This window comes from Castor canadensis, chromosome 16, assembly GCF_047511655.1.
Source record: "Castor canadensis chromosome 16, mCasCan1.hap1v2, whole genome shotgun sequence".
Classification (NCBI taxonomy): Eukaryota; Metazoa; Chordata; class Mammalia; order Rodentia; family Castoridae; genus Castor; species Castor canadensis.
In genome coordinates this window covers 30,173,716-30,201,075 of record NC_133401.1, presented here as the reverse complement: position 1 = coordinate 30,201,075, position 27,360 = coordinate 30,173,716, and the positions used below count along the sequence as shown (strand labels likewise).

General features: G+C 48.6%; 1 long non-coding RNA gene across 1 annotated transcript in view; it reads right to left on the bottom strand.

The window, feature by feature from the left end:
• Positions 1-3,180: 3,180 nt before the first annotated feature.
• The window catches only part of LOC141418139 (uncharacterized), a 137,815-nt gene continuing 113,635 nt past the window's right edge, over positions 3,181-27,360 (bottom strand). The window contains exon 3 of the long non-coding RNA XR_012442803.1: positions 3,181-4,310. This is a non-coding gene — a long non-coding RNA (uncharacterized lncRNA). The remainder of the gene's footprint in view (positions 4,311-27,360) is intronic.

The window sequence follows — 27,360 nt, the reverse complement described above, 5'->3', positions numbered from 1 at the left end:
GGATGAAAGTGTTTATACATGCTGCTTTTTGAAATTTTTTCTCCCTGCAATATATGGTATTAGGTGGTGACCTTCTAAGGACAGGCTCTGCTTTGGTTCAAAAATCAGTTTTAGTCTGGCGCTGGTGGCTCAGGCCTGTAATCTTAGTTATTTGGGAGGCAGAAATCAGGAGGATTGAGGTTCAAAGCCAGCCCGGGCAAACAGTTCATGAGACCTTATCTTGGAAAAAAATCCAACACAAAAAACGTTTGGTGGACTGGCTCAAGTCATAGAGCACCTGCCTCGCCAGCATGAAACCCAGAGTTCAAACCCCATCCCCCCCCAAAAAAATCAACTGTATACAAAGGTCTATCTCTTTAAGAACTAGACACTGAAACATGATGAGATCACAGCAGGGATTTACTTCAAAACTAATGCAGGTGGTGTGAGGTGGGTGTAGCTATAGCATCAGGGCCTGCGTTAGTAATTGTGGAAACACAGACAATCAGGGACTCACTTTTTATACTCGGACTTTTGATGCCATGAACTGCTTCCCCTACCCAAGGCCAAAGCAATCTTCCTGACCTGCGGTCATGACTACCTCATTCCCCCATTCCAACCCCCACAGCCCTCTGGGAAAAGAAGAGTCAAATCTTGCTCAATTCCCACCCCAGCCAGAGCAACAAAACACTTCTCTGTTTTGTGCAAAAGAAAATGAAATATTAATAAAGCCTGTGATTAAATTTCTGGGTCCTCGGGCTGAAGCCTTCCTCCCATGGGGAGCAGCCTTCGCAGATGTCCCCCCTTCTGGACACATTTTTATTACGAAGCAACTGTGAGTGATGGATGTGACATCCCAGAAGCCATCAGCCATCGTTCCCAGCAAGCCCCCAAGAGGACTCTTCGCCTGGCAATTCCCAGACCTGCGGCTTGTTCGAGGCAAAGGCAGCCTATGTGTCATTTGTATTCTGTTTCTCTGGGTACATCCAAAGTCATCTACAATGCAGTCCACCAGGGATTTAGAAAACAAACCTGCTCTCCGTCTTCTGAAGGAAACAAGTCCTTGAAGGTCACGTTTCCCAGGGGTGGACACGTCTAAACCATTTGTCGTGGGATCAACTTTCCCTTCCGCTAATCCCCCGCGACAGCTGTGTTGGCGCGGCAGTGTATCAAGCTGCCTCTGTCCAGCCCTCTGTCTTCCCTGGCAGGTGACAGAGGACAGACCTGACTGCCTTGATCAGGGGCAGCTGCCACAATGCTGTTGCCCTGGGCCAGGGGCCATGTGATATTTGTTGCCCATGAGAGCAGAGCCCTGACCCCATCTTGCCACTCTGCTCCAAGGTCCCTGTAACTAAAAGGCAGGAGAATTGCTGGAGACATCTCTGGTCACTCTCCAGCTTCTCTGTAGCAAAAGATTTCACCCACAATGATGGTCTTATAAAACACACACAAGCTGTCCTAAAGTCAAGGATGAAGTTTAGCTTTTGTCTTATGGACAGAGAGCCTTAAGACTCAGGTACAGCTTCTGGGTGTCCTTTAGAAGAACTGAATGTGGTTTAACAGAACACAACAAAAACAAAAGAACTCCAAAGTTCACAGGACCCTGGCATCAAGAATGGTTATTGGGATCTTTAAGAACAGATTTCTGAGGCTGGGCATGGTAGCTTATGTCTATAATCCCAGATTTGCAGGAGGCAGAGATCAGGAGGATTGCAGTTTAAGGCCAGCCCAGGAAAGATATTAGTGAGACCCCATCTCAACCAATAATCTGGACGTGGTGATGCATGCCTGTCACCCCAGCTACATGGAGGACATATGTAGTAAGATCTCTGTGTGACACTGACCCCGAGCAAAAATGTGAGGCCCTATCTGAAAAATAACTACAGCAAAAAGGGGCTGGGGATGTTGTTCAAGTGGTAGAGCAGCTGTCTGTCAAACATGAAGCCCTGAGTTCGAATCTCAGTGCTGCCAAAAAAAAAAAAACACAATTCCTTCCCAGTTCTTTGCCTCAGTCACTATTCACTCTGTGGCCCCTTTGGTCCCCATATTGCTCTGTACCATGTTGGGAACACCCTGCAAGGAATTCAGCATACAGATTCGTGTTCTGAAGTTGGCAAGTGATTGACCCGAGTTTCCCAGGCCTCCCTCCCACTGGGCAGGGACGGTCCCCACGTCCAGGGTCTCTTGCTGGTTCGAGCAGGAAACCCAGTCATGGTGCCATCATGCAATGAGGACCTTTGCCTCTCGGAGTGTGCAAGGGCACATGAGTCAGGGGAGGCCACCGTAGTGACCGCTTGGTTCATCAGTGTACGGGTTCTCACTGTGGACTCGGCTAACATCACTCTCAGGTGGAAGAAGTTAGAAGAAGATTGTGACTGTCCATTGCACTAGGCACCAGAAGCCATCAAGGGTGACCTAGAGTGTATGTGGGGTTCAGGTTCTGTGCAAATGTCATGCCATGTTGTTTAAGGGACATGAGTTTCCTGGAACCCGCAGGTGTCTTGGGGCCATCTTCCTCCTCCAGTCCACATGTTCACCCCCTTTGCGCTCATGGAGTGGAAAACTTGCCCCATGATTCAGTGCCCTCAAAATCCCTATGTGGATGCCTGAACCTCAGTGTAGACACAGTGTTTTAGAGGGGTCACTAAGATTATATGAGGTTGTAAAGATGGGGTCTTGATCCAACAAGAAGAGACACGAGATCTTCCTCTCCGTGTCTTTGTCTGCCTTTCTCCTCCCACCATGTAGGAAACACAAGAAGGTGGCATCTGTAAGCCAGGATGAGGCCCTTCTCACTAGAGGAGGTTCCAATCTACCAGAACCTCAATTTTGGACTCCAGGCTCCAGACAGTAAGAAAATTAACTTCTGTTGTTTGAACAATGGACATCGAGCCACTGGCCTGTGTCACTTTGTGCAGGAACTCCAGGCTGAGCTCCTCACTGGTGGCTTCTGTGTCCCCACCTGGGGACCTGTGCGGGGCTCAGGCAGCATTTCTACCTCATAGCTGAGGGGAACAGGGATGGGGCAGAGACAGGTTCTGTGCCCAGTGTTCCCTTCAAAGACAGTTCTTCATCAACACATGACACGTGTGCTTTGTCACTTCAGCCTGAGGCTAGTGTTGAAACCAGACCTTTGGACCCAAGGCCCAAATTCCTGCCCTAAATGACAAATAAAGAGATATTAATGGTGAAGGCAGAGGAAGGAGGTTTATTACACGGCCCTGGTCATGCCATGGGAAAAGGCAGAGTAAGCACTTAGCTCATTTTCAGCCATCTTCAGGGTACAGTCACGAGTTACAGGTTTAAGTAGACAAAGAACTAGAAGCAGGGGACAAAGGTATGCACAATTACAGTCCCAGTCACAGGAGTGTTCTGATTGACCATTATCTCAGTCCAAGGGTTCCCAGAGGGGTTCCAGAGAAGATGTCATCGCTGTCATCACTTGAGGGGAGCGATCTGGTTCCCATGAGATGATTGCTCCTGCTCCAGGGTGCAGCCTCATCATTACAGGTCATTGTCCTCATGTTAGGGGTGGTCTGTCCTGCAAGTCTCCACTGTTCCTTTTGGGAAGTTTCAGTCCCTTGTCATAAAGATGTTATCAGTTCTATTCTTTCTGGAATCCAAGGTGATCACAAAGTGACTGAAAATAGAATGGCTTAGAGCAAAGACAGATATAAAATGGAGGCAGGGGTGCGAGGCTTCTCCTGTTTTTAGTTAGTTCGTGGGCCAAAGAAGGAGTCGGTGCTTTTAGCAAAAGCCGTTTCAGCAGCTCTTAGTGTCATGGATTTTGGAGCTGTGGGTTGATAAAAGAATTTCCCAGGAGGGGAGAGCAGAAGAAAGCAAAGATGTATTAGAATTTAATAAGAAGGAAACAAGATGGCAGGCAGCTAGGTAAGGGAGTGTGGCACCCCAAAACCTGATTTCCCCTGCCACATCTCCTTAAAAAGGTTGGGGGGGCTCCTCCACAGGGACTCAGAGGATCCCACAGGGGCGCAATAGCTTAGGTGTATGTAGACCAATCAGAACACACCGTGAGTGCATCCCAAGACCCAGGATGTGACCCCCAAAGGACAGGCCGTACACATGCTGCAGAACTGCTGGCCTGGGAATCCTATCAGGGAGGTGACTCAGAAGGCACTGCCGATGGCTTCTGGCATATTTATCACTCATCGTCCCAAGATGGGATTTTACATCAAAGCAAGAGGTCAGGAGAAAAGACTAGTGGACTTTGCTCCCCAGAGATGGACTCCACAGATAAAGCCACAGATACACACTGAAGGAGGCTCAGGTCCTTCCCAGGCAGCCGGCTGGCCTTTGAAGCTCCAGAGGTGCTGGGAACGAAGCAAAATGTTATTTGCTTTTTCTCTGTTTTTTTTTTTTTTTTTTTTTAGTACTGGGGATTAAACCCGGAACCACTTGAGTCACACCCCCAGCCCTTTTGTTTTTATTTTATTTATTTATTAAAAATATTTTTAAAAAATTTCCACTGCTACTCTTTGCTCATTTATTCATTTATTTGGTGGGATTGGGGTTTGAACTTAGGGCTTCACGCTGTAAAGCAGGAGCTCTACCACTTGAAGCCCCATCTCTAGTCCATTCTGTTCTGGTTATTTTTGAGATGGGGGGTCTCAGGAACTGTTTCCCCAGGCTGGCTTCAAACTGTGATCTTCTTGATCTCTCTGGATGACACGTGTGAGCTGCCGGCACCCAGCTTTTATTTTGTTTTTGAAACAGGGTGTCCCTATACCTATGTCCGGGCTGACCTCTAAATCCTCATCCTTCTGCCTCTGCCTCCTGAGTAACTGGGACTACACGTGTGCACCACCACACCTGGCTATGTCTTTTTCCTTGAGGGCTTTAGAATAATTAGCAGATATTAATTATACACAGAGGTTTCATTGTGATAATTTCGTATGTGATTTTTTTTTCAGTGCTGAGAATTGGAACCAGGGCTTTGTGCATGGTAGGCAAACACTTCCTTTTAAAAATGTTTCAGAATAAGAATTATATATATATTTTGTAAAAGAGAAGTATGGCCATACTATCTCTTCAATATTTCTTCCACTACCCACGTCTGAGGCAGGAAAGCCAGGCTGCCAGTTCACGGCAGCCAAGGTGGTGTCACAGCTGTGACCCCAGCACTCCAGAGGCTGAGGATCTTGAGTTCGAGGCCAGCCAGGTCTACACAGTGAGACCCTGTCTCAAACAAAGAATTCGCCCTCAGTTTCATCTATCATTAAGTGTCAATGACATTTCATGGGATGGACAGGACCAGGACTGGGAGGTTGAGCTCATGTGCCTTCACTCAGGCTGGAAGGGTGGTGACATCAAGGAAAAACTCAAAATATAACCCCAGCTACTCAGGAAGACGAGGTAGGAGGATCTGGGTCCAAGGCCAGCCCAGACCAACGTTGGTGAGACCATACCACAAAAACCAAGCCAGGTGCAGTACTTCACGTCTGTGGTCCCAGCTTCTCAGGGTGAGGAGGGAGGAGGATCGAGGTTTTAGGTCAACCCAGGCAAAGTTAGCAGGAGACCCAAGGCTAGCACTCTTCCCCGAGGGCTGGGATTATAGGTTGTGGCTGTGTCCACAGTCCTGTCCTGGAGGTGGACAGACAGGTGCCTCCCTCTCCTCCTGTGACCTCTACCCCATGTTGTCCTCAGAGGCGACTTTAAGCAGAACAGGCTCTGGGCTGTTGGGAGCCCTGGAGCAACACACAGAGCTTGGAAGGTCGTGTCCCCTCTGATGTGGGGGACAAGGTGGGGTGGGGTAATGGTGTCTTCCTCCACAGATGAGCCTGGGGTCTGGATCTCAGGTGGATGACCACATGGGGTACACTTGGAAGCTCATGTCCTGACAGTTCCCACAGCTTTGGGGATGGAGCACTGGGAATGCAGGCCTTTGGAAATGTCCCTCTCTGATCCCTGATGAAGGGGACCCCCTATCCCTGAACTGGACAACTGTGGACTCTCCAGGGTTAGGTGTGTGGAAACCAGCAGGTAGAATTTTGACGTCATCTTCTTGCCTGGTCCTGGTGAGGAGAACGGGTCTGGGGCTCCTGCAACTAGCTCTCAGCTGTTATGTGAACTGATGAGGGCGCCCAGGATGCCATGTTGCTGAGGTCAGTAGTCTTGCTGGGCATCTGGCCAGGGTGGGCGAGGGGAGGCTGTGGGGTCCTCTAGTGGCTGTGAGTGGAATTGCATCTGGGCTTTAGGGTGACATGGGGGTGTCTTTTTTGGGGGGGGATCAATGCTGGTGTCCCTCAGGTTGGGGGATAAGCTCTAATTCCAACTCACGCCTATCCTCCCAGGGTGCTGAGCCATTTAAAAAATGTATTTATTTTTATGCTGGAGATGGGAACCAGGGCCTTGTTGGAAACACACCCTCAGCCCTAGAACAATATTTATTAAGAAATAAAAAATAACACAAAAACCCACTGATGAATTCAGCATCAAAACCTTTATGAAAGACAGGATGGACGCTGCCTTGGTGAGCATTGACATAAACTCAGGCCATTGTTCCCAAGAGCCACACCAATTAGGAACTCAACCAGGAGCAAATTCGAGCTCAAGCTTCAATTAAAGCAGGCTTAATGAATTAGAAATGTGTTTTTCTTTGTAAGTTTGCCAAGCGCCTCCCACAGCTACCATAGCAATTCACTTGAGTCTCTTTCTCCCGAGAGGAACCTTTTCTCCCTCTCCCTGCCCTAACGCCATCCCTGTCAGATCCTATCTTTAGTTAAAATGTTGACATTTCTAATGATGGGCATGGTTGCTCATTCCTATAATCCCAGTGACCGGGGAGGCAGAGATTGGAAGGATCTCAAGGCCAATCAGGGCAGAAAGTTAGCAGGACCCCATCTCTAGCACCAGGCCAGATATGGGGGTGCACGCCCATGATCCCAGAGATGCAGGACACCTGAGGTATTTGGATTTTGGTCCAGGCAAATATCTGACACCCGATCTGAAAAAGAATGAAAGCTAAAAGGGCTGGAGGTGACTCAGGGAGGGGAGCTCCCGCCCAGCCAGCACGGGGCCGCTTTCATCCACACAGGGCAGCGTGGCGTGGTGGACTTTTAGGGAAAAGTTTTCCAACCTCTGCTCTGCCAGATCCTAGCACCACCTCCTAAGGTATCGGTGTCTCCAAGAAAACCACCCAAAATTGGTATTGTCATCTGTGATTTTCCCTCCCGTACTTTGAAAATTTGAGGAAAGGGTGCACAAGCGGTGACTCACACGGCTGCGATGTTTACAAGTCGACTTTTTAATCTGCTCCCCACCAAGGCCCCCTGCTCTGCTCGTTCCCCACACTCCCCTCGCTCTGGCCCTGTGGAGGACACATGGTGGGGACACTTCCAAGACAGAGGAAGCACTGGAGTTGTCACACGAGGCCACATGGCCACGTGGACCCTTGGTGTCCAGCTTTCTATCGAGTGACGCTGAGCCCAAGGCCAGGGTCGGCTCCCAAGCTGGACATGCATCCGTGGTGGGGAGGAAGGAAGGACACAGCCTCCTGTGCCAGATCAGACGTGGGAACGGTGTCCAGCACTGACCATCTGTTTGGCAAGTCCTGTGACTGCATCTTCCAGCCAGCTTTTCCTCTATCATTTGGGAGCTGATCAACTCACAGTGTTGTCAAAGATGGCCCTCCATCCTCAGATGCCTCGCAAGGACTTTTTATCTCAAGATGCATCCCGAGCCTGGACCTAGGCGTCCTGCAGCCTCAGCCTCGCAGTGCTGGGATTACAGGTGTGCACCGCGATGCCCAGCCTCATGCTGCTTTGTAGCCAGTTGGTGTGGACAAATCCCACTAACAGATGGAGTAGAACAAGGAGTTTCTGTTTGATTTTCAATCTCAATCTGAGAGAGACAGAGACAGAAAGAGTGTGAGAAGGAGAGAGAAAGAGAAAGGCAGAGAAAGACAGAGTGTGTGAGAGAGACAGAGAAAGAGAGAGAGCATGTGTGTGTGTGTGTGTGTGTGTGTGTGTGTGAGAGAGAGACAGAAAGAGAGAGTGTGTGTGAGAAAGAGACAGAGAGAGGCAGAGAGACAGACAAAAAGAGAGAAAGAGAGCATATGTGTGTGTGAGAGAGAAAGAGAGAGAGAGAGAAAGAGAGAGAGAGGTGTTACCCCAAAGGCCATGTGCTGTGGGCTTTGTCCCCAGCTCCTGCACTGTTGAGGGGTGACTGGATCAAGAGGGCACTGAGGTGATCGATAGATTGATCCATTGATCCATTGATCCATTGATGGGCTCACAGTTGACAGGCTGTTGGGAGTCGGCTTGGTTGAAGAGCTCAGGTCACGGGCCCATTGCAGATGCATCTTATCCCTGCATCTTCTTGTCTCTCTCTGTCTTCTGTCCACCATGGGGTGACTCTTCGCCACGTCTCACCCCCGCCATGATGCTCTGCCTCACCACACAAGAGCCAAGAGCCAAGATGGACCTTTCTTCTCCTAAGCTCATTTCCCGGGCAATTTGTAGAAAACCTCCAGCACATGGAGGCAACAAAACAGGAAACGGAGTGTAGAGACTTGAAGACGTTGCTCACCTTTGTAAATTAAGTTTTTTCAGAACAAAGCCATGCTTCACAGACTTGATCACATTACGGCAGAGTCGAACGGGTTGGCCCTTTAGGGAAAAGTTTTCCAACCCCTGCTCTGTATTCAAATTCTACTGCCAGATCCTTGCTTGTAGTGAAGCTATTTTATATTATATTACATTATAATATTATACATATTTATATGTCAAAATTTGGGGTTTGGCTCAAGTGGCAGAGCACTTACCTAACATATGGGAAGTTCTGGGTCCAATCCCTAGTACTGCAAAAAACAAACAAATAAGCCCTCATTCGGGAGGATTTTGAACCAAATTATAACACATGTCTCTGTTTATGTCATAGTTATGTAGATAGATAAATGTATATTATTAATGTCCTGGTCTCCCTGACTTCTCCTGTTTTAAGTCTGAAGTAGCCACACATGGCACCGTTTGCTTTTGGGTTTTATCATGGAACACCATATGCGGGTGATGCTCTTGGACCCATGCGCAAAGATGCTTTAAGCTCTCATTTATGACTGTAGAGCATCCTCTTGGCAGGTGGTCAGTGATTTTGTAGCCTGATGTATTTCTGCTGTGTTTCTGTTACAGAAATCCAAATCTTTCTAGTCATGTGGTGACAAGGACAACACTGTCACACGTGTGCTGTGTTACCCGCCTTGCCCTGACTGCTGGATGAACTCTGATTCAAAGTATCAAGCATTCTCAGGTTCAAGGTTACAGCCGTGTGCAGCTGTGCAGATTCCAGGCTAAGTGCTTTTGGCGTTTGGATTAGTGCTGACTGGTTCCCTCTGGGCCAGAGGGGAATGTGCAGGTCATTTTTCCAGATGTGGTAATGCACACCTGTGACCCCAGCTACTCAGCTACTCGGGAGGTAGGTCACCAGCCGTGGCTAGTCCCCAGCAAACATGCAAGACCCTACCTGAAAAGAAACTGAAACAAAAAAGGGTTGGCGGAGTGGCTCAAGTGGTAGAGCGCCTTCCTAGCTAAGTGTGTAGGCTGTGAGTTCAAACCCCAGCATTGCCAAAGATTTTTTTCTAGATGTTTGCAAAGTACCTCCCAAGGATTTTAAATTGCACTGAGAGCTCTTTGGGGCCACTGAGAACCATTAGTGCAGATGGTATGAGGAGGGTAGCAAGGTCTGAGCTGGGACCTGAAACACCACTCCTGGCTCCCGGTGGGGAGCATGGAGGACTTCAGGGCTGGAGCAGAATGGCGCCTGGTGAGGCAGGTGCTGTGCTATTGGGTGCAGATGCCTTGGTGCCCCAGGATAGGGTACCGGCAGTGGGGATGGAGTACGGAAGGCAGATTCAGGGAGTTCTGGATGTGGAGCTAACAGCATGAGGACAAAAAGGGGGAGAAAAGAAGGCGTGGTGGTGCATGTCTGTAATCCCAGCATTGTAGAGGCAGAAGCAGGAGGATTGTGAATTTGAGGTCAGCCCAGGGTACATAGTGAAACTCTGTCACCCCAAAACCCAAAAATCAAAAGGAGAAGCAGAGGCAAAAGAGAAAAACAGAAGGAAGAGGAGGAGGGGAAGGAGGAGATGGAGGAGGAGATGGAGAAGAAGGAGATGGAGATGGAGATGGAGGAGGAGGAGGAAGAGGGGAAAGAGGAGAATGAGGAGGAAGAGGGGAAGGAGGAGACGGAGGAAATGGAGATGGAGGAGATGGAGATGGAGGAGATGGAGATGGAGGAGGAGGAGGAGGAGGAATAGATGGAGGAGGAGAAGAAGTCTGGCGAGGGATCCACGTAGCCCCTGTGGCCTCCTTGTAATGTCAGGCTGGCAGTTGAAAGACACCCAGCCTGCATTGCACCTGGGACCAGGATGCTGGTGTTGGGGACAGGGTGGAGGAATTCAGGGCTTGGGCATCTTCCAAGCAGAAAGCGCAAGTCTGCAGGAAGAGAGATCTTGCCCAGAAGGAGGCTGCGAGTGAGATCTTTAGAGGGAGCTGTTGAGAGCCCTGGCTCAGCCCCTTGGTGACGTCCTCTGTCCCTGGGTCCTGTGCCTCTGGCCCTCGGTCCTGGTCAGACACAAGGAGATGAAATCACAGTGGTGGGTGGAATAGTGGCCCTCCCCAACAAGCCATGTCCACTGTGACCTCAGACTTGTGTCACTTGGAATAAGGGGTTTTGCAAATGCAATTAGGGTGAGGCTCGAGAAGAGGCCGTCCTGGAGCAGGTGGGCTCTAAATCCAATGACACATCTGTATAAGAGACTGAAAACGACCACCGCCAGGGAAGGGCTGTGTGACGGAGGGGACAGAGACATGGGGTGCGACACTGAGCGGAAGCCGGGAGGGAGGAGACATTCTCCCTCGGGGCAGAAGGAAGCTGGAGCCTCCAGCACCTGCTCCTGGCAGTGAGAGAGGAGCAGATGGGGTCATCGTCCCTGCAGTTAGGGTGACAGGGGTTCTCGGCTCCACTGTTGTCTTGTGGCCTGTGTGCCCTGGAGTGACCCCAAAGCATGAGCTTCCCATCTGTGTGATGGGGACAGAGGGTTCCCAGATTGGGAGCTTTTGTGACAAGTTAGAACCTGACAACAGGTGGATGACAGGACCTCTAACCCCTGCTCACCTGGTGACACCTGTGCCTGCCACTGTGTGGCAGAGACTCCCAGGGCTGCCTGGACCCGTCCGCTGCCCCTCACTTTCCCTCCACCTCCCCTTCCGTCCATCGCATGTTGTGTCAGCTCCTCACCAGACACGTCCACAGCAGGACACTGTCGTGTCACCTGGACGGACAGACAGGGATGGGGTCTGTCTCCCACCCAACACCCTTCCTCCCTGACACCCAAACCTGGCACAAATTTGCACAGAATGGACCTCGTCTGGCCACAACAGTGAAACACACTTTCTACTTGGTTTTCTGAAACAGGGTCTGGAAGGGGATGGGGAGAGAGGGGGAGAGAGAGAGAGAGAGAGAGGGAGAGGGAGAGAGGTCCTCTACTTCATCTTAATTCTGAGCACTCTGCTGCTATAGGTAGACCCCATTGATAAAGAGCTGATTAGTCAGAGAAAGGGGACAAGGGTCACTACATGTCCATCACGCAGAGTCTTCCTGGACACTGGAGGCCGAGGTGTGAGTGTTGACACCTTTAGATGAAGAGCGCCATGTCTATGGAGCAGGACAGGACTGAGGTCTCTGGTCATCACAAAGCCTGGCTGTCACTAGAGACACAGGGCCATGGGGCCGTGGAGATGAACGACTTCAGTCATTTCTGAGGTCTCTGCAGCCGTCGCTGTCTCTGGAATCAAAGCTTTTTCCCAGCTATGCAGGGTGAAGGAGGCCCCCCCATCCCAAAGAATCTCTATGGCTGCTATGCTGCAAGTAGAGGAGCAGGGCAGGAGCCACGGTCCCCAGCTGTGCCAGCCTGATGTCCCCAACACGCTGTGCCATGGGGTGGAGATGGCACAACCTTGACTCCGTCAAACTCAGATTCCTCACACGAGGCCAAAGGGGACGTGGAGCAGCATCTTCAACACAGGGGTCACAGCCAGAGGTCATCCCCTAAACACCCGCCCTAGTGGCTGTGAGGGGATGTCACCTGCTGCCACTGTGGCCACCCGGTGGTGGACGGTGATGGTGATATGATGAGCAGAGGTGGCCATGAGAACTTGTGTCTGGTCGATGGCTTCGTAGAGGATAAAACCCCAGGGGCTTGGTCCCTGCAGCTCAGAAGCCGCAGGTTTTACGGGATTTTTTTTTTTGGCAGCTCTGGGATTTGAACTCAGGGCCTTGTGCTTGCCAGGCAGGTAGTGTGCTACAGAGCCACAACCCTGGCCCTTTGGGCTTTAGTTATTCTTTGAACGGGGTCTGGAGTTTTATCCCCAGGCCTGCCCAGATCTCGACCCTCCATTTATGCTTTCCATGCTTTACACCGGCTTGGTACTGGTTGAGATGGGGTCTTTGTGTGGGGGGCTCCACCTGTCATCCTCCGGAGTAGCTGGGATTACAGGCATGAGCCACCACACTGGCTTCCACCTTCCTTCTGTATTTTGCATTTCATAATTTTAAACTTCACAGAAACTTTGAAACTGTGAGCAATGCCTCGCTGGGAGAACAGGAAAACAAGTGAATCATCGCCTTTGTGGGATGGTGGGGGCTCCGTGGGGACCTGGCTGCCAGTGTCACGACTCAGGGACTCAAGCGTGAGTCACCACCAAGTCACAGGAGATGCTCGCAAGGCTCTCAGAATCTGCAGGAGTGTGCTGTGATTAGTGTCCTTGAAATATCACAGAAAAACAGCAGGACAGACACATGGACACATGATGGTGCCCACCCTGTGCCCAGAGGAGAACAGGGACAGAGAGGAGGATGGGGACAAAGGAGGACAGGGACAGAGGTGGCCAGAGCTCAGGGGTCTGGAGGGAATGCATCTCTGTCAGGAGGCTCCAGGGACAAAGGAATAAATAAATAAATATAATATTACTGTAAATTAATATGCCACGGTGACATCCACAATCAAATCCCCTGGTGACCCTTGTCACCCCCCCCTTTGAAGCTCTTGGTGGCTTTGTTGTGACCTTTTGCTTTTTCATGTGTGTCTAATATTCTTCTGTCTCATCCTCTGCCTCCTCCCTTGGTGGTTTCCCCCACTTTCTCATCATGTCACATTGTGAATTTTTAATCTAGATTCCACGTGTGACAGGAAACACAGGACATTTGTTTTCTGAGCCTGGCTCACGTCACTCAGAATGACAAGCTCCAGCTCCACCCATATTCCTGCAAATGGCGTCATTTCACTTTTCGTGGCTGAATCCTCCTCCATGTATCTGCGCAGCGCCCCTCCTTGTCTGTGCAGCGGTGTCGGCACCAGCGTTGACTCTGCAAGTTGAATATCGTGATTGATGGGGTTGCTGCAAGCACAAAACAACCTCCACGCCAAACCCGCTTTTCTAGGAACCCAGAGAACTTCCTTTTCTTTTTTACAGGGCTAGTGATTAAATCCGGGGCCTTGCATATGCTACGCGAGCACTTTACTACCAAGCCGTGTCCCAGGCTGAAGACGCCATATGGAATAAAATTGGGGTTGACTGGGGATGTGGTTCAAGGGGTAAGGCCCTGAGTTCAAATCCCAGAACTTACACACCAAAAAACAATCTTCTCACCACAGATTAATTCCCCTTGTCCTGGAAGTTAATATTTACATGGAATATAATCATTCTGATGGCCAGGCATTTGTTGCTTTTTCATGACTGGGTAGTATTCTGTTACATGGACATTTCTAAATCAGATGATTTTCTTGTGAATAGACAGTGGGGGTGGTTTACAGTCTGTGATCACGATCAATAAAGCAGATGGAGATATTTTTGAACAATTCAATCTCTAGCCCAGGCTGGCCTTGGCCTCTCCAGTGCTAGCATTACAGGCGTGCATACTGTGCTCGGCCACATGGCGTTTAGCTGATCCAGGTTTTCTCCTCTCAGTAGGGCTCAGGCTGTTTCTCGAAGGGCGACGTGGTCCCCTCTGTCATCCATGGTGGGGGTTGTGCAGTTATGTCTTCTCTTGGGTTTCGTCTGCATTTCTTGGGTTGCATGTCCTTTTGTTTCCACCCAACCTTCTTTCAGAAAGCATCGGTTCAAATTTTGTGCCCCTTTAAAATGGGCCTATCTATTACCACGTGTAGACATTCTTTTTGAATTCTGGTATGACTCTTTTTGTTTTTGGTGGAGCTGGGGTTTGAACCCAGGGCCTGGCGCTTGTGAGCCGCTCCACCAGCCCCCAAGTTACCGACTTTTAAATGGTGTCTCAGAATCTCTTTTCCTTCCCATGTCACAGATACCCGTGCGCGTCCTTTCAGAGGCTCCCATGCTCGCTCTGTATTTGTCATGAGTTCTCTGCCTGTGTTGAAGTCAATCGAGCTGGGTCTGCTGATGCCGCCTATAATCCCAGCAGTCAGGAGGCTGAGATGGAAGGATGGAAAGTTCAAGGCCAGCCTGAGCTACTCTGTCTCAAAAAAAGAAAAAGAAGTCAGTGACCACAGTGGACAGCTGCAAATCTGGATTCTGTTCTGTTCCTGTGTGCATGTGTTTTCCCGGGTGCTGATGCCATGACTGACTGATCACCATCACTTTACACTAAGTCCCAGAACAATGTGATGACTCCCGGCACTGTTCTTTTCATTTACTTTTTTTTTTGCAGTATTGGGGTTTGAACTCAGGGCCTTCACCTTGAGCCACTCCACCAGCCCTTTTGTGAAGGATTTTTTGAGATAAGATGTTGTGAACTATTTCCCCAGGCTGGCTTTCAACCACGATCCTCCTGTTCTCTGCCTCCTGACTTGCTGGGATTACAGGTGTGACCACTGGCGCCTGGATGTTTTTTCTTTCACTAGAGACCTTTTCTGCCCTGTGCTGGACTCACACTTGGCACTTAGCATTTTCAGGCCATAATAGAATATTTTTGGTAGAAATATGATTGATATTTCTAAATTTCCACTTTCCAGGTGGCAAACATCAAGGACTGCTTCCTAAGTTCTGGTTGCTTTTCTCCTAGGTCAGAACCGATGCAAACCCAACGCTGAGGCCCTTGCACGGTTGATGGTACCGAGGACTGAGGACAGGTCTTGTGAGAACTTTTGTCATTTTGTTGCTTGCTCGTCGACTTGCTTTCCTCTTGATGCCATGGTGGCTGCAAACATGGGAACCTGCGTCACCCACACCACAGGGACACGTGGGGGACACAGCTATGCCTGTCACACCAATGGTTCTTCAGTTGCATCTGCTCATTTTGAAGACAGGACAGACATGCAAGATAGAAATGTGCCATCCCTGTCATCTCTTCCTCCCGGTGACACCATTTTCTGTGTCTTGCCCAGAGGTAAGATTTGCATTTGCATTTATGCAAAAATCACCTGCAGGCGTTGTGCCTGGGCTGTTTTGTATATCCGCGCATGTGTTATGAGGCATAATTATTATGCATGAGCTGTTTTGCATAAACCATCTCACAGTTACATCCCCACACCCACTCTGCAGTTGTCTGTGGGCTCTGGGGTCACCTGTCTGTCCTTCATCCTGGGTGTTGTTGTCACCACCAGGATGGTGACAAGACCTTCTGCTCAGGGTCTCCCCCAGGACCCTGAGGTTTGGGGACCATGTCCTGCTGTGGACGCTGAATGGGGTTTGCAGAAATGTCACCTCTTGCACAGTCAGAAGTGACAGCATGAGCTCAAAGGACACATGTGTGTTAAGAGTGACCCTTGATGTGTTGTCCTGTGTCTGTCCAGACATGGATGACAGCCCGGCACTGCCATGGGGTCCTGGGACATGGGGGCAGACCCCACCCTCACAGACAGCGGGGCTTCAGCTGGGGGCTTAGTGACATAAAACAGGGGACGAGCGAAACACATGGGCCAGCTTCGTTCAAGCAGGAGGAGGCAGCAAAGGCGGGGACTCGGGAAGGAGGCCATGGGACACATGTGCGAGGGTCTCCTGCCAGGCAATGCCGTGAGGCCTTTTATTTATTGATTTGTTTTTTTGAGAGGCACCAGGGTTTGAACTCAGGGCTTTGCACTTGCTAGGCAAGCACGCTGCCGCTTGAGCCACACCACCAGCCCTTTCTGCTCTGGTTGTTTTGCGGATGGGGGTCTCTATTTTGCTCAAGCTGGCCTTGATCACAATCCTAGATTTTGCCTCCCACGGTCGCTGGGGTGACAGACAGGCCCCACCATGCCCACTGTTTTGCTGTTGAGATGAGGTCTTGCCAACTTTTTTTTTATTTATCATTTTTTTATTGCCAGAGCCACAATCTCCCAAGGAGCTAGGATTGCAGACCTGAGCCACCAGCACCAGCTTTACCAAAGCTCCTAAAACAAATTTTAATTTTTTTAATGCATTTTTTAGACGTAGGATCAAATTCAATCCTCCCAGCAAATGTGGGGCCTGGGCAGCGCCATGATGGCCGCTGGGAGCCATGTGAAGGCCACACAGTTCTGTTTGTTCATTTATGAGGCACTTACTGAGCCTCGGGTGAGCTTGGGTTGGGGCCACCATAGCCAGGCTGCTGCAGAGCCAGGAGCTGGTGGCTTCCTGGGGACCTTCTTCTCCTGCCCTTCCCCCAGTCCCACTGTGGTTTCCCATGGCAACAACCTGAGCTTCCCCCTTCCCCCTCATGACAGGTGGGAGCCCAGAGAGGGGGACCTGGCTGAGCAAGAGGACAGACAGACGGAGGGACGCCATTGTGCTTTGTTGTCTTTGCTTTATGTCTTGATTTATTCCTGATTGTAGACATGGGGACAATGACGGGCGTGCATGTGACTTGGTGAGGCTGCCATGACGAAGTGTCACCGCCGGGTGGCTTCGTAGCCAGGCCCAGGTGAGGCTGGCCACTGTCCTCAGCTGGCAGGTGGTGTTGGCCATCCTCAGCCTGCGCACATCTGCAGAGTCTGAATTTCCTCTTTGTGCAAGGACACCACTTACCTTTCATCAGGGGCCATGCTAGAGACCTCATCTTAACCCGCAGCCCTGTGTGGAGGACACTGTTTCACAGAACTGAGGGACTGTGCAGGTCGGTCAACCCGTGGACCGGGCTACACGGAACCAAGATGCCAAGCTCTGAGGTGAGATATTCTCCACAAAGGCAGAATTCAGACTCTGATCCCGAGAAAGAAAAACCCCAAAACCAATCAGCCAAATCCCAGCTCACTTCTACCCAAGCCCTGTTGGGCAGCCCTGGCACTGGCTCTCTGCCTGGCTGCCATTTTCTTCCCTTCTCATGACGCCTTTCCTTCTCCCACCCCTCCATCTCTATAAAATCCTTTACACCCACGATGCCGGATTTCCAAATGCAGCACATCCTGAGGTCCTGGGGGCTGGGACTTCAACATGTGGATTTGGGGTGGGTTCGGCAGGGAGACGACTTCGTTCGCCCTGTAATGGTGCAAAGACTCTCCAGCTCCTGTGCGAAATAAGGCTTTCAGGTTACGGAGCCAGCCCAGGTGCCCTTGCGGTACATGTGCAGTGGAGTATTACTCAGCCATAAAGAAGAACGAGGTTATGTCGTTTGCAGGAGAATGGATGGAACTGGACATCATCATATTGAGTAAAATAAGTCAAAGTCAAATACCACATTTTCTCTCATAAGCTGAAGCTAAAAAAAAAATACCCACATATTTAAATGGGGAGTTTACTTTGGGGGAAGCCAGCAAGGCTGGGAGCACATGATGGAAGGACATTGCACATCATATTAAACCCCAATTTTAGGACTGGTGGAGTGGCTCAAGTGGTAGAGTGCCTTGCATAGGGGAGAGGACAAGGCTTTCAGGCAGTTAGCCCACTCCCCCCACTCCTCATCCACAGGAACGTCATCTGTCTTCAAGACTCACTCCTTCCCTCATTCATTCATTCAACAAGCACGGACTAGGTACAGACTATCTCATGGGCACTTTCGCATGCCCTTGGTGCCTACTTGTGCACAGTCTCTGGCGATGCAAGGAGAAACAGTGGAGGGAGGGAGGTTTTGTTCTCTTGCAGCGGGGACGCCTGCTGTGCAGTCACACCCTGGAGAAGTGAGTCCTGATCTGAATCCGTTCTGGGCTGAAAGTCCATTTTTATTCCCACATATTCATTCTACAAACATTGTGATGGATGCACACATGCACAGAAGGCACTTGGATCAAAATCACCCTCTGTGACTCTTCTTATCCCCATGCCCCTCTTCTACTTCCATGTGTGCTATGAAGACCTCTGACCACATCCTCCTGCTGGTGCCTGCCCTGTTCTCCTGTGTTCTGTCTTTAAGGACCAAGTTCTGCACACAAGAGAAAACTGCAGCCTTGGTCTTTCTCAGTCTGGCTTTTTTTTTTTTTTTTTTGCCATTTTTCTGGAAACAACAGTTTCATTCTTCTTCGTGACTGAGTAATACTCCATTTTGTATATATGTGATGTTTTCTTTAGCTTGACTCTTGTGAATGGTGCTGCTATAAACATGGATAAGGGCTTTTTTTTTTGTGGCACTGGGGTTTGAACTCAGGGCCTCCTGCTTGCTAGGCAGGTGTCTGTCTACTCCTTGAGCCACATTTCCAGTCCTTTCTGCTTCAGTCCTTTATTTTTCAGATAGGGCCTCCTGCCAGGTCCCCTGTAGAGATGGGTGAGGCCAGTGTGGGCTGTGGCATCTGCACGCAGTGGGACAGCAGAGGACGTGCAGTGGAACAGCACACACGTGCAGATGTGCACCTGGTGATGGACGGTGACAACGCCACCTGCTGTGTCACTGCTGCTGAGCCTGGACTCCTGACTTCTGTCTGAATCCATGGAGGGCACAGCTCAGCTTACTCTTGGCAGGGATGGAGAAGCACTGCGGATGCCAGCATCCTGGTCCTCTGCAGTAATGTGACTGTGACTGTGATGTCCACTGTCCACTCCATTCCCTGCTCAGGAGTCCCCTGCTCAGAAGTGGCTCAGGCCGTTGCCTTGGGAACTGAAGGAGGGAAGGGGCGCCAGAGGACGCAGCTCCTGAGGGACAAGGATGTCCCCCATCTGCAGTCCCACTGCATGCAGATCCCACAGCCCACACTGGCCTCTCTCTCTGCAGGGGACCTGGCAGGAGGCTGTATCTGAAAAATAAGGGACTAAAGCAGAAAGGGCTGGAGACTCGGCTCAAGGGGTAGATGTCTGCCTAGCAAGCAGGAGGCCCAGAGTTCAAACCCCAGTGCTGCTGATAAATAAATAGATAAATAAATAAGTGCCATATCTCTGTCCTGAGGTGGATGAGGCAGTCAACTAATCTGAAAATATTGACTAGGGTCCACAGTGGGTCAGCAGGAGTTAGCTGTGGTGGGTGAAGGTAGGAGGCAAGGAAGACTGTCCCCTGGTGGCTCTTTTATCTTTGGTGGCCATCAGTCCACAGCATTAACTTGGTGATGTCCAGTTCCATGAAGAGTGGACAGGGGAGGTAGAGTGTGAATCAGATGGTCCTTTGGGACAAGCAGGTCAGGGAGGTCTTCCTGGAAGAGGTAGTGTTCACTCAAACTGAATGGAGGGACAGAGGAGCCTGTGGGTCACTAGGGAAAGAATCACTCTGGGTGGAGGGAATGTCATGGAGATTGTCTGGACATGGTGGATGGGATGTGTGTCCTGCTGGAAGAACACAAGGAGTGGGCGTCAGATGGTGCAGGAGCCAGGGGACGTGGGTGAGGGGAGCCAGGGAGGTTGGGCAGCGGCCATCAGCTTGCATTTAGTCACTCAGCACAGGAGCCATCGTGAAGGCACGCGTGGAGTTTTTCTAGAAAACATTCCCTCTCTCTTGGATGAATGAGCCGATGGAAGGATGGATTTCTCAAATGGTCAAGGAAAATGAAGTCAGGGGATGGTTAGCTCATGCCTTCGGGTCATATGCGTGCCTCAGTTGCCCTATCTGTGAGCTCGAAAGCAGAAGACAGTCAGTCCTCCAAGATCTTCCCAGCATGCAGCCCCACACTTAAAACCATGGATGATGGAGTCTGCCTGCTTGGGTTTGAATCCCAGGTCTGCCACATAGACACTGGCTGTGCAAATGAACACAGCTCACTGACTGCCCACCCTGTGTCCTTAGGCAGTGTCTCTCTTAGCTGTGGTTCCACGCTCTGTGATTCCAGTTAACTGAAGTCAACTACAGTCCAAAAACATCAAGTAGAAAATTCTAGAAATAAAGAACTCGTAACCACACACCTTTCCGAGCACAATGATGACATCCTGCCCCATCCTGTGTTGTTCCACTTGGGACACTTCAGGTCTGCATCCAGCAGATCCACACCGTGTGTAAATCTGCCACTTGTCGCTCAGGGCCGTCTTTATTCTGGATGGACGGTCATGGTGCTGAAGACCATTCAGGGTTCTGTGTGATCTGTGGCTTCAGGCACACGCGGTGGCTCTTGGCCCATGTCACCCATAGATAAGGGGGACTACTGAGTGTAAAATTGGGGTACGGTAGAGTATAACACAACCCAGCCTGAATAAATTTCAAATTGGCAGAGCTGAATGAATAGAGTAACTGTTGTAACTTTGTTTTTTTCGCTACTGGGGCTTGAATTCAGGACCTACTCCTTGAGCCACTCCAGCAGCCCTTTTTTGTGATGAATGTTTTTTTGAAATAAGGTCTTGTGAGCTATTTGCCTGGGCTGGCTTCGAACCACGATCCTCCTGATCTCTGCCTCCTGAGTTGCTGGGATTACACGCATGAGCCACCAATGCTGGCATGACTTTGTTTATTACACTAAACATAATGCACAACCTCTAAGATACTGAGTGCCTCAATATGGAAAACACAAGAATGCAGAATGCATGTGGTGTGGTAAACGTTCCCTGAACCATTTCAATGAGTTTCTGCTCATAAGAAAAGTGACAAGACTGGAAGTCCAGCCCTTATGGTTCAAACTGGGCTGGGGGAGTGGGAGCTAGCATGAACTACAAGTAGCATTCTGCCTTTCGGGGAGGAGATGGAGAGGAAGAGAGAGAGAGAGAGAGAGAGAGAGAGAGAGAGAGAGAGAGAGAGAGAGAGAGAGTAGAAGAAGAGAAGAGAGAAGAGGGAAAGGGAGAAAAGCAGAGGAGAGGAGAGGATGGAAGGATGGTCTAGAGAAGTAAGAGTAGGGATGAGATGGACCCAGAACTGCAGATTGCCAAAGTTCAAGAGGCCATGACCCTGGAGGGAGCCTGGGGGTCAGGGGAGGTGGAGGTGAGTTGGAGTGGGGATGTGAATCAGGCTTTGAATTTTGAATCCTCCATCTTACTGCAGAGCCTGGGAAATTCCATTCTCTGCACAGCTCCCTCTGCATCTTCCCCGGCCCCTCCCATCCCTGATTCCAGCTGGGGTTTCCATGGCAACAGCCCGAGCTCCTGGACCATTCCCTGAAGAAGGTGGGGAGCTCCATGGTGGAGGGGAACATGGCAAAAGATGTCAAAAGTCTCTGCATCAGTCACTCCTGTGTGTCTTTTGCACACATCAAAATGCGTCATCATGGAAATGTGTCTCTTCCTCAGTGTCCCTCCAGAAGGTGACAAGCTTCTGGAGACACAGTGGACGTGATAGAAATCCCAAGTACCTTCTAAGTGCTGCACTGAGTCAGAAATATTGATGGAACCCCTTATGTGTGCCAGACATTGCCCCAGACATTAAAGTGATGAGCACAATGGACCCGGGTCATTGCCCTCTGGAGATGGGAGACTTAGGGGAGGCAGGTTTCCCATTCACTCATCCATCCATCCTCTCCTCCAGCCAGCATTCACTGAGACTCTAAGCCCATCATGGAGGATGCAGACAAAAGCAAACAGACAAATCTCTGCCACCCTACAATCTATCCTCAAACTGTGAACATCAAGTCAGATTTCAGGTGGTGGTGTATCTATCAATTAAGTCAGATTCCAAACAACCAAGGAAGGTTATTTTAAAGTAAGTGGCCAGGAGAACTCAGAGATGGTGACATCTGAATGGGGTAACATATGAATCTAAATAGAGACAAGGAAGGAGTCATGGGAATGTCAAGAAAAAGAACAATCCAGACACAGAATCTGTGCCCTGAAAACCCTAAAGCCGATGGCTGAGAATTTGGTGCAGGAGTTAGCAAAGTAGGGCCTGTCCTGTTTTTTTTTTTTTTTTTCACTGTGATATTTCCATACATGTATACAGTATACATGTATGTATAAAGTTCTGTTTTATTGGAACTCAGACACATCATTATTTATGTGTTATTTAGGAACATTCTTGTGCTACAGTGGCACAGTGCAATTGTTGTGACTTAGACCATATGGCTCACAAAGCTGGGAATATTATCTAGACCAGTGGAGGAAAAGTTTACTGATTCTCAATGCAGTGCATAAATTTAATACATAATACACTCACATTTTCTTAGGGAAATATCTCCTTTCTTTGTTAGGTGTATAGATGGATGAATGGATGGATGGATGATTAGATGGAAGGAAGAATAGGTGGGATGGATAGAGGGGTGGTTACATGGATAGTTGGATGGATGGATAGACAGATGGATGGATTATTACATGGAAGAATGGATGGATAGATGGATGGTTACATGGATGGATGGATGGATAGATAGGTGGATGGATGGTTACATGGATGGGTGTATGGATGGATAGAGGGATGGATGGATGGTTACATGGATGAGTGGATGGATGGATGGTTGGATGGATGGATGGATGGATACATGGATGGATGGATGGATGGATACATGGAAGGATGGATGGTTCCATGGATGGATGGATAAATAGATAGAAGGATGGATAGGGGTGGATGATTAAATGGATGCTACAGATGAAAGAAATCTTATTTTCCTTTGGTATTGATCATTTCAAACAAACTCTGGATTCTGGAACTTCTTCTATACTGAAGACTACCTACAACTCCAGCTAGTAGAAAGACATATCTTGGGCATATGAATTGGTGGGTGTAGGGACTGATGAGTGAGAAGAGTGAGCTTCTTCCTACTTTAAGGACAATGAAATCAGAGAACTGGGCATGGAGGCACACACCTGTAATCCTAGCACTTGGGAAGCAGAGGCAGGAAGACCAAAAGTTCGAGGCCAGTGTGGGCTACAAAGTGTGTGTGTGTGTAAGAGAGAGAGAGGTGGAAAGGGAGAGAGAGGAAGGGGGGAGAGAAGAGAGAAGCAGCTTTCTCAAGGTCCTGCAGACAGAACCAAATCTGGGCATCCAGAGCTCACTGCTCTGTCCGTACTCCTCTTGCCCTGACCAGAATTCATGGAAGAGTTTCCTTGTGGCCTTGACCTTCCTTCTTCAGTGAATCTCTGCCTCAGAAAGCACTGTCCTGACTCTAACCATAGGACTATGGCTGTGCGACCTTGGCCCAATTGACTGACCTCCTATATTCCTGTGTTTAATGGGGATAATTACAGCCCATGTCTTAGGGTTGGTGGAACGATTCACTGGAAAAACCACACAAAGTCTTTCATCTGTTCCAGCTGCCATGGCGAAGTAAGACACACTGAGTGTCTTGTAAACAACAGAAATTTATTCCTCACACACAGTTCTGGAGGCCAGAAGTCCAAAATCAAAACCTCAGCAGGTCTGGCATCTGGTGAGCACTGCCTGGACCGAAAGACTGGAAAATTCCAGCTTCCAGGGCTCTTCCAGCCCCTTCCTCAGCTCCCTCCATCCTTTCTGCATCCCCCCACCCACCCTGCCCTGCAGTTTCCATGGTGATGTTCTGAGCCAGCCTCTGTTGCTAAGGGAAGATAAACAACTCCAGGAAGCAATCAGGTCACATGGGTTTCCAATATCCCTGAGAATGGTGGTGGAAGTGGTAGAGAGGAGGGGAGGGAGAGAGACAGAGGAGCTCCAATTGACAACCACTTCCAGTGGTCCACGCACAGCCTTTAAGTGCCTTTGAATAAGGTTCACAGAAGAACTAAAAATCTGCATGTGAGGCTGGGCACTTAGCTCAGTGGTTAGAGCATTTTCCTAGCTTATGTCTGACCCTGGGTTAGATCTCCTGCACCAAACAAAAAATAGCATCCATGTGAGAAGTGTATTTAAAATTGACTCTCTTAACAAACTTTGAAATATGCAATATACCACTTGAAGTGATGTTGATTGGTTTGATTTAATAATTCATATATATATATGTATAAAACATTACAGGTACTTCATAAATATATACAATTACTATTTGCCAATGAAAAATAAATTTTTAAAAAGCACACACATGCAATTCCGTGCATGGGAGAGTTTTGCTGAGCAGTCACACAGCTCTTGCATCTTCTGGTAATAACAGAGTGAGCTGACTTCAGAATTTATCAAATTATTTGATAAATATGGACTGGGCCTTCTGTGGGTTGCACACTGGTCTGAGGGCAGAGAACAAATGTCCAACCAGCTTCTGCTACCCAACTTGGAGGCTCGTCCATTTATTCCAAAAGGTCAGTCATTTATTTAACAAAATGTTGAGCACAGTGTCCCTCCTCCCATCCTATCGCCAGGCTCACTTTATCCACAAGGAGTAGGTTCCAAGATCCCCAGTGTTGCATGGAATCACAGTTAGCACCCAACCCTATAGGAACCATTTTTTTCCTATACGGTGGACCCTTGGTCTCACAGGTACATGGTTACGAGGACATGTGGAGTTCAGTGCTGGTCTGCAGGTGTGTGATTCATTTTCCCATAAAGATGCTCAACTTCTGCTAAAGACAGGCTGCCTTTCAACAAATCCCAAATTTCCGCTTTATCACTTCAATTAAACACATTCATTTTTACCTTGCTTTGGGGGCAACCAGTTGCTTTGGAGGCAGATTTTCACAAAATGAAGGCTCAGGGAAGGGAAACCCTCAGCAAATCACATGAGGATTTAAACACAACTGAGGACCACGAGGGTCCTACTGAGGTCATTGCCACATCCACCGAGCTCCAACATGTGCACCTGGGAATTATCTACCTATCCAACTATCATCTATCAATCATCTGTCTATCTTCCTATCTATCTATCTATCTATCTATCTATCATCTATCATCTATCTATCCTCTCTCAATCATCTATCTATCTATCATCTACCTATCATCTATCTATCTATCTATTTACCTATCTATCTATCTATCTATCTATCTATCTATCTATCTATCTCCACAAATAAAGTGGGCTCACTGTACCTGGATGCCTGTATAAAGTTCACTTTCTAAGTTAGGAACAATAAGTGATTAACAGAAATAACACTGCACCTCTTAGCAACGTCAGGGTATGGTTTTCTTCTTTCCTTATTACTTCAAGAGCTTTTATCTTTTCACTTAAAGAAAGCACTTTACAGTTTCTCCTTGGCTTAGCAGAAGTGCCAGCATCATTACTCTCGGGGCCATTATTAAATAAAATAAGGGTTACCAGAACACAAGTCTGTGTCAATCTGACAACCAGGACAAACCAGGCGACCTGTTGGCTGGCAGCATACACAGTTGGGGACACAGGACGAAGGGATACACATGTCCCACGCAGGGTGCAGCCAGAGGCACAAGACTTCATCCTGCTTCTTACAACAGTGCACAGCATGAAACTCAGAGTGCTCATCTCTAGAATGTCACACAGATAACCCTGATCCTCAAAAGGCACAAGCATGGATAACAGGATTACTGTGCTAATATAAATCAGATAATCAAAAAAATATTCCTTTTAAAAACATCAAAGCCAGATAGGATGGAGCAGTGCTGTAATTCTGGCACTCAGGGGGCTGATGCAGGAGGATCTGAGTTCAAGGTCAGCCTGGATAGGTCATGAGATCTTGTCTCAATAAAACAAAACATCAAATATATTTGATAAAATGGGACACAAACCAGTGACATAAGCTTTATTCGGTATTATGCACTGTTCGCAATTGTGTTCTCTCCTTTCACACCACCGATGACACAGCTTTGTTTTCACCAGCGCCATGAGCAACACGTGGGAACTCAGTTTATTGGGTATGATGTTAGGATGGCTCTGCTGTTGCTAGGTGATAGGATTTTTCAGTTTCATTATAATCTCATGGAACCCCACCATACATGTGGGCCATCGTGGACTGAAGTGTCATTGTTTTGTGCTTCATGACTAGAAGTTCATTTTGTGCACTCTCAGACTTCATGTTGAGAGAATGGGCTGAGGGCTGGAGGCATGGCTCAAGTGGTAGAGCACCTGCCTAGCAAGCATGGAGCCCTGAATTCAAATCCCAGAACTGCCAAAAATAAGTGAATAAATAATATGTAGAGGGAACCCACCTACAGATTCAACAATAAACCTCACTTTTGTTGAAAATTCAGTTGACACTAACCCTAGTGATAGAATATTGTGCTAGAAAGGTGAAGACATGGCTGCATTCCTTCTCCAAAGAAAGAAATCAGGGGGAAAATAAACACCTGATGTTGAAGGAAAAATCTCAACCTGTGACAAGTAGAGTCTCCATTTTTAGAGAAAGTTCTCCAAAGTAACTCCATGATAATGGGTCTAAATATCACCGCCCTTTGTCAAGCCTTAGCTTATAAGATGCTGGATCCGGGGCTCAACCTTACATTGTCATCATCTTAAAAACTGAGACCAACTAACTTTCTGATTTTACCAATTAGAATTTCAACTAGCAAAAACCTCAGAGAGATGGAAGCAGCTGCCCAAGAACCCACACTTTAATTTATTCACGAGTCATGAATGAGAAACTAGTGGATTCCGTGCTTATGCTTTTAAGTACACGAGGTCTAGAATATTCCGTGATCTGAGGCTCTCTCTGCCAATTTTCAGCCACCTCCACCTCCTCATCCTAGCAGAATTTCCATGGTAACAGATTGAGCTTGCCTGAGTTGCTAAGCAACAAAAGAACCCTGAGGAAGGACAAGGATGAAGCTATTGCTGTCAATCCATCATGGCCTAGGATGGAGGGAACCATTCAGTGTCACCATCCACGGTCCATGCACATCTTTTCATTTATGCTTTGGCAAGGGTCCTGGCAACACGGCAAAAGACATCACTGAGCCTCAGAGTCTCATCTAGAAAGTCCCATATTTTCATGTTAGCAGTGGCTGGTGACCCACACATTGAGAGTTCTTGCCATGATTACATCCATTCTTCCTGTTATTCATTCCACAAAAGCTTGCTGAGCACCTGTAAGTCAGAGGGCCAGGCTCCGAGGATACAGTGGTGAGATTTCTCATGGAAATCAGAGAAGCATTTATTCAATTATTTATCCTAAAATATTCACTGTAGATCAACACTGTGAAAGATGCCATGCTAGGGAGAAGAGAGAGACAGACGTACACAGCCCTCATCAATAGGATGGTGATGGGGTGGACTAAATCTTATCAAGTGACCAGGATCCTAGTGGCGACTCATGGAATTTTTATTTTTGACTCAAATGTATTTTAGAATGTTCTGTATCT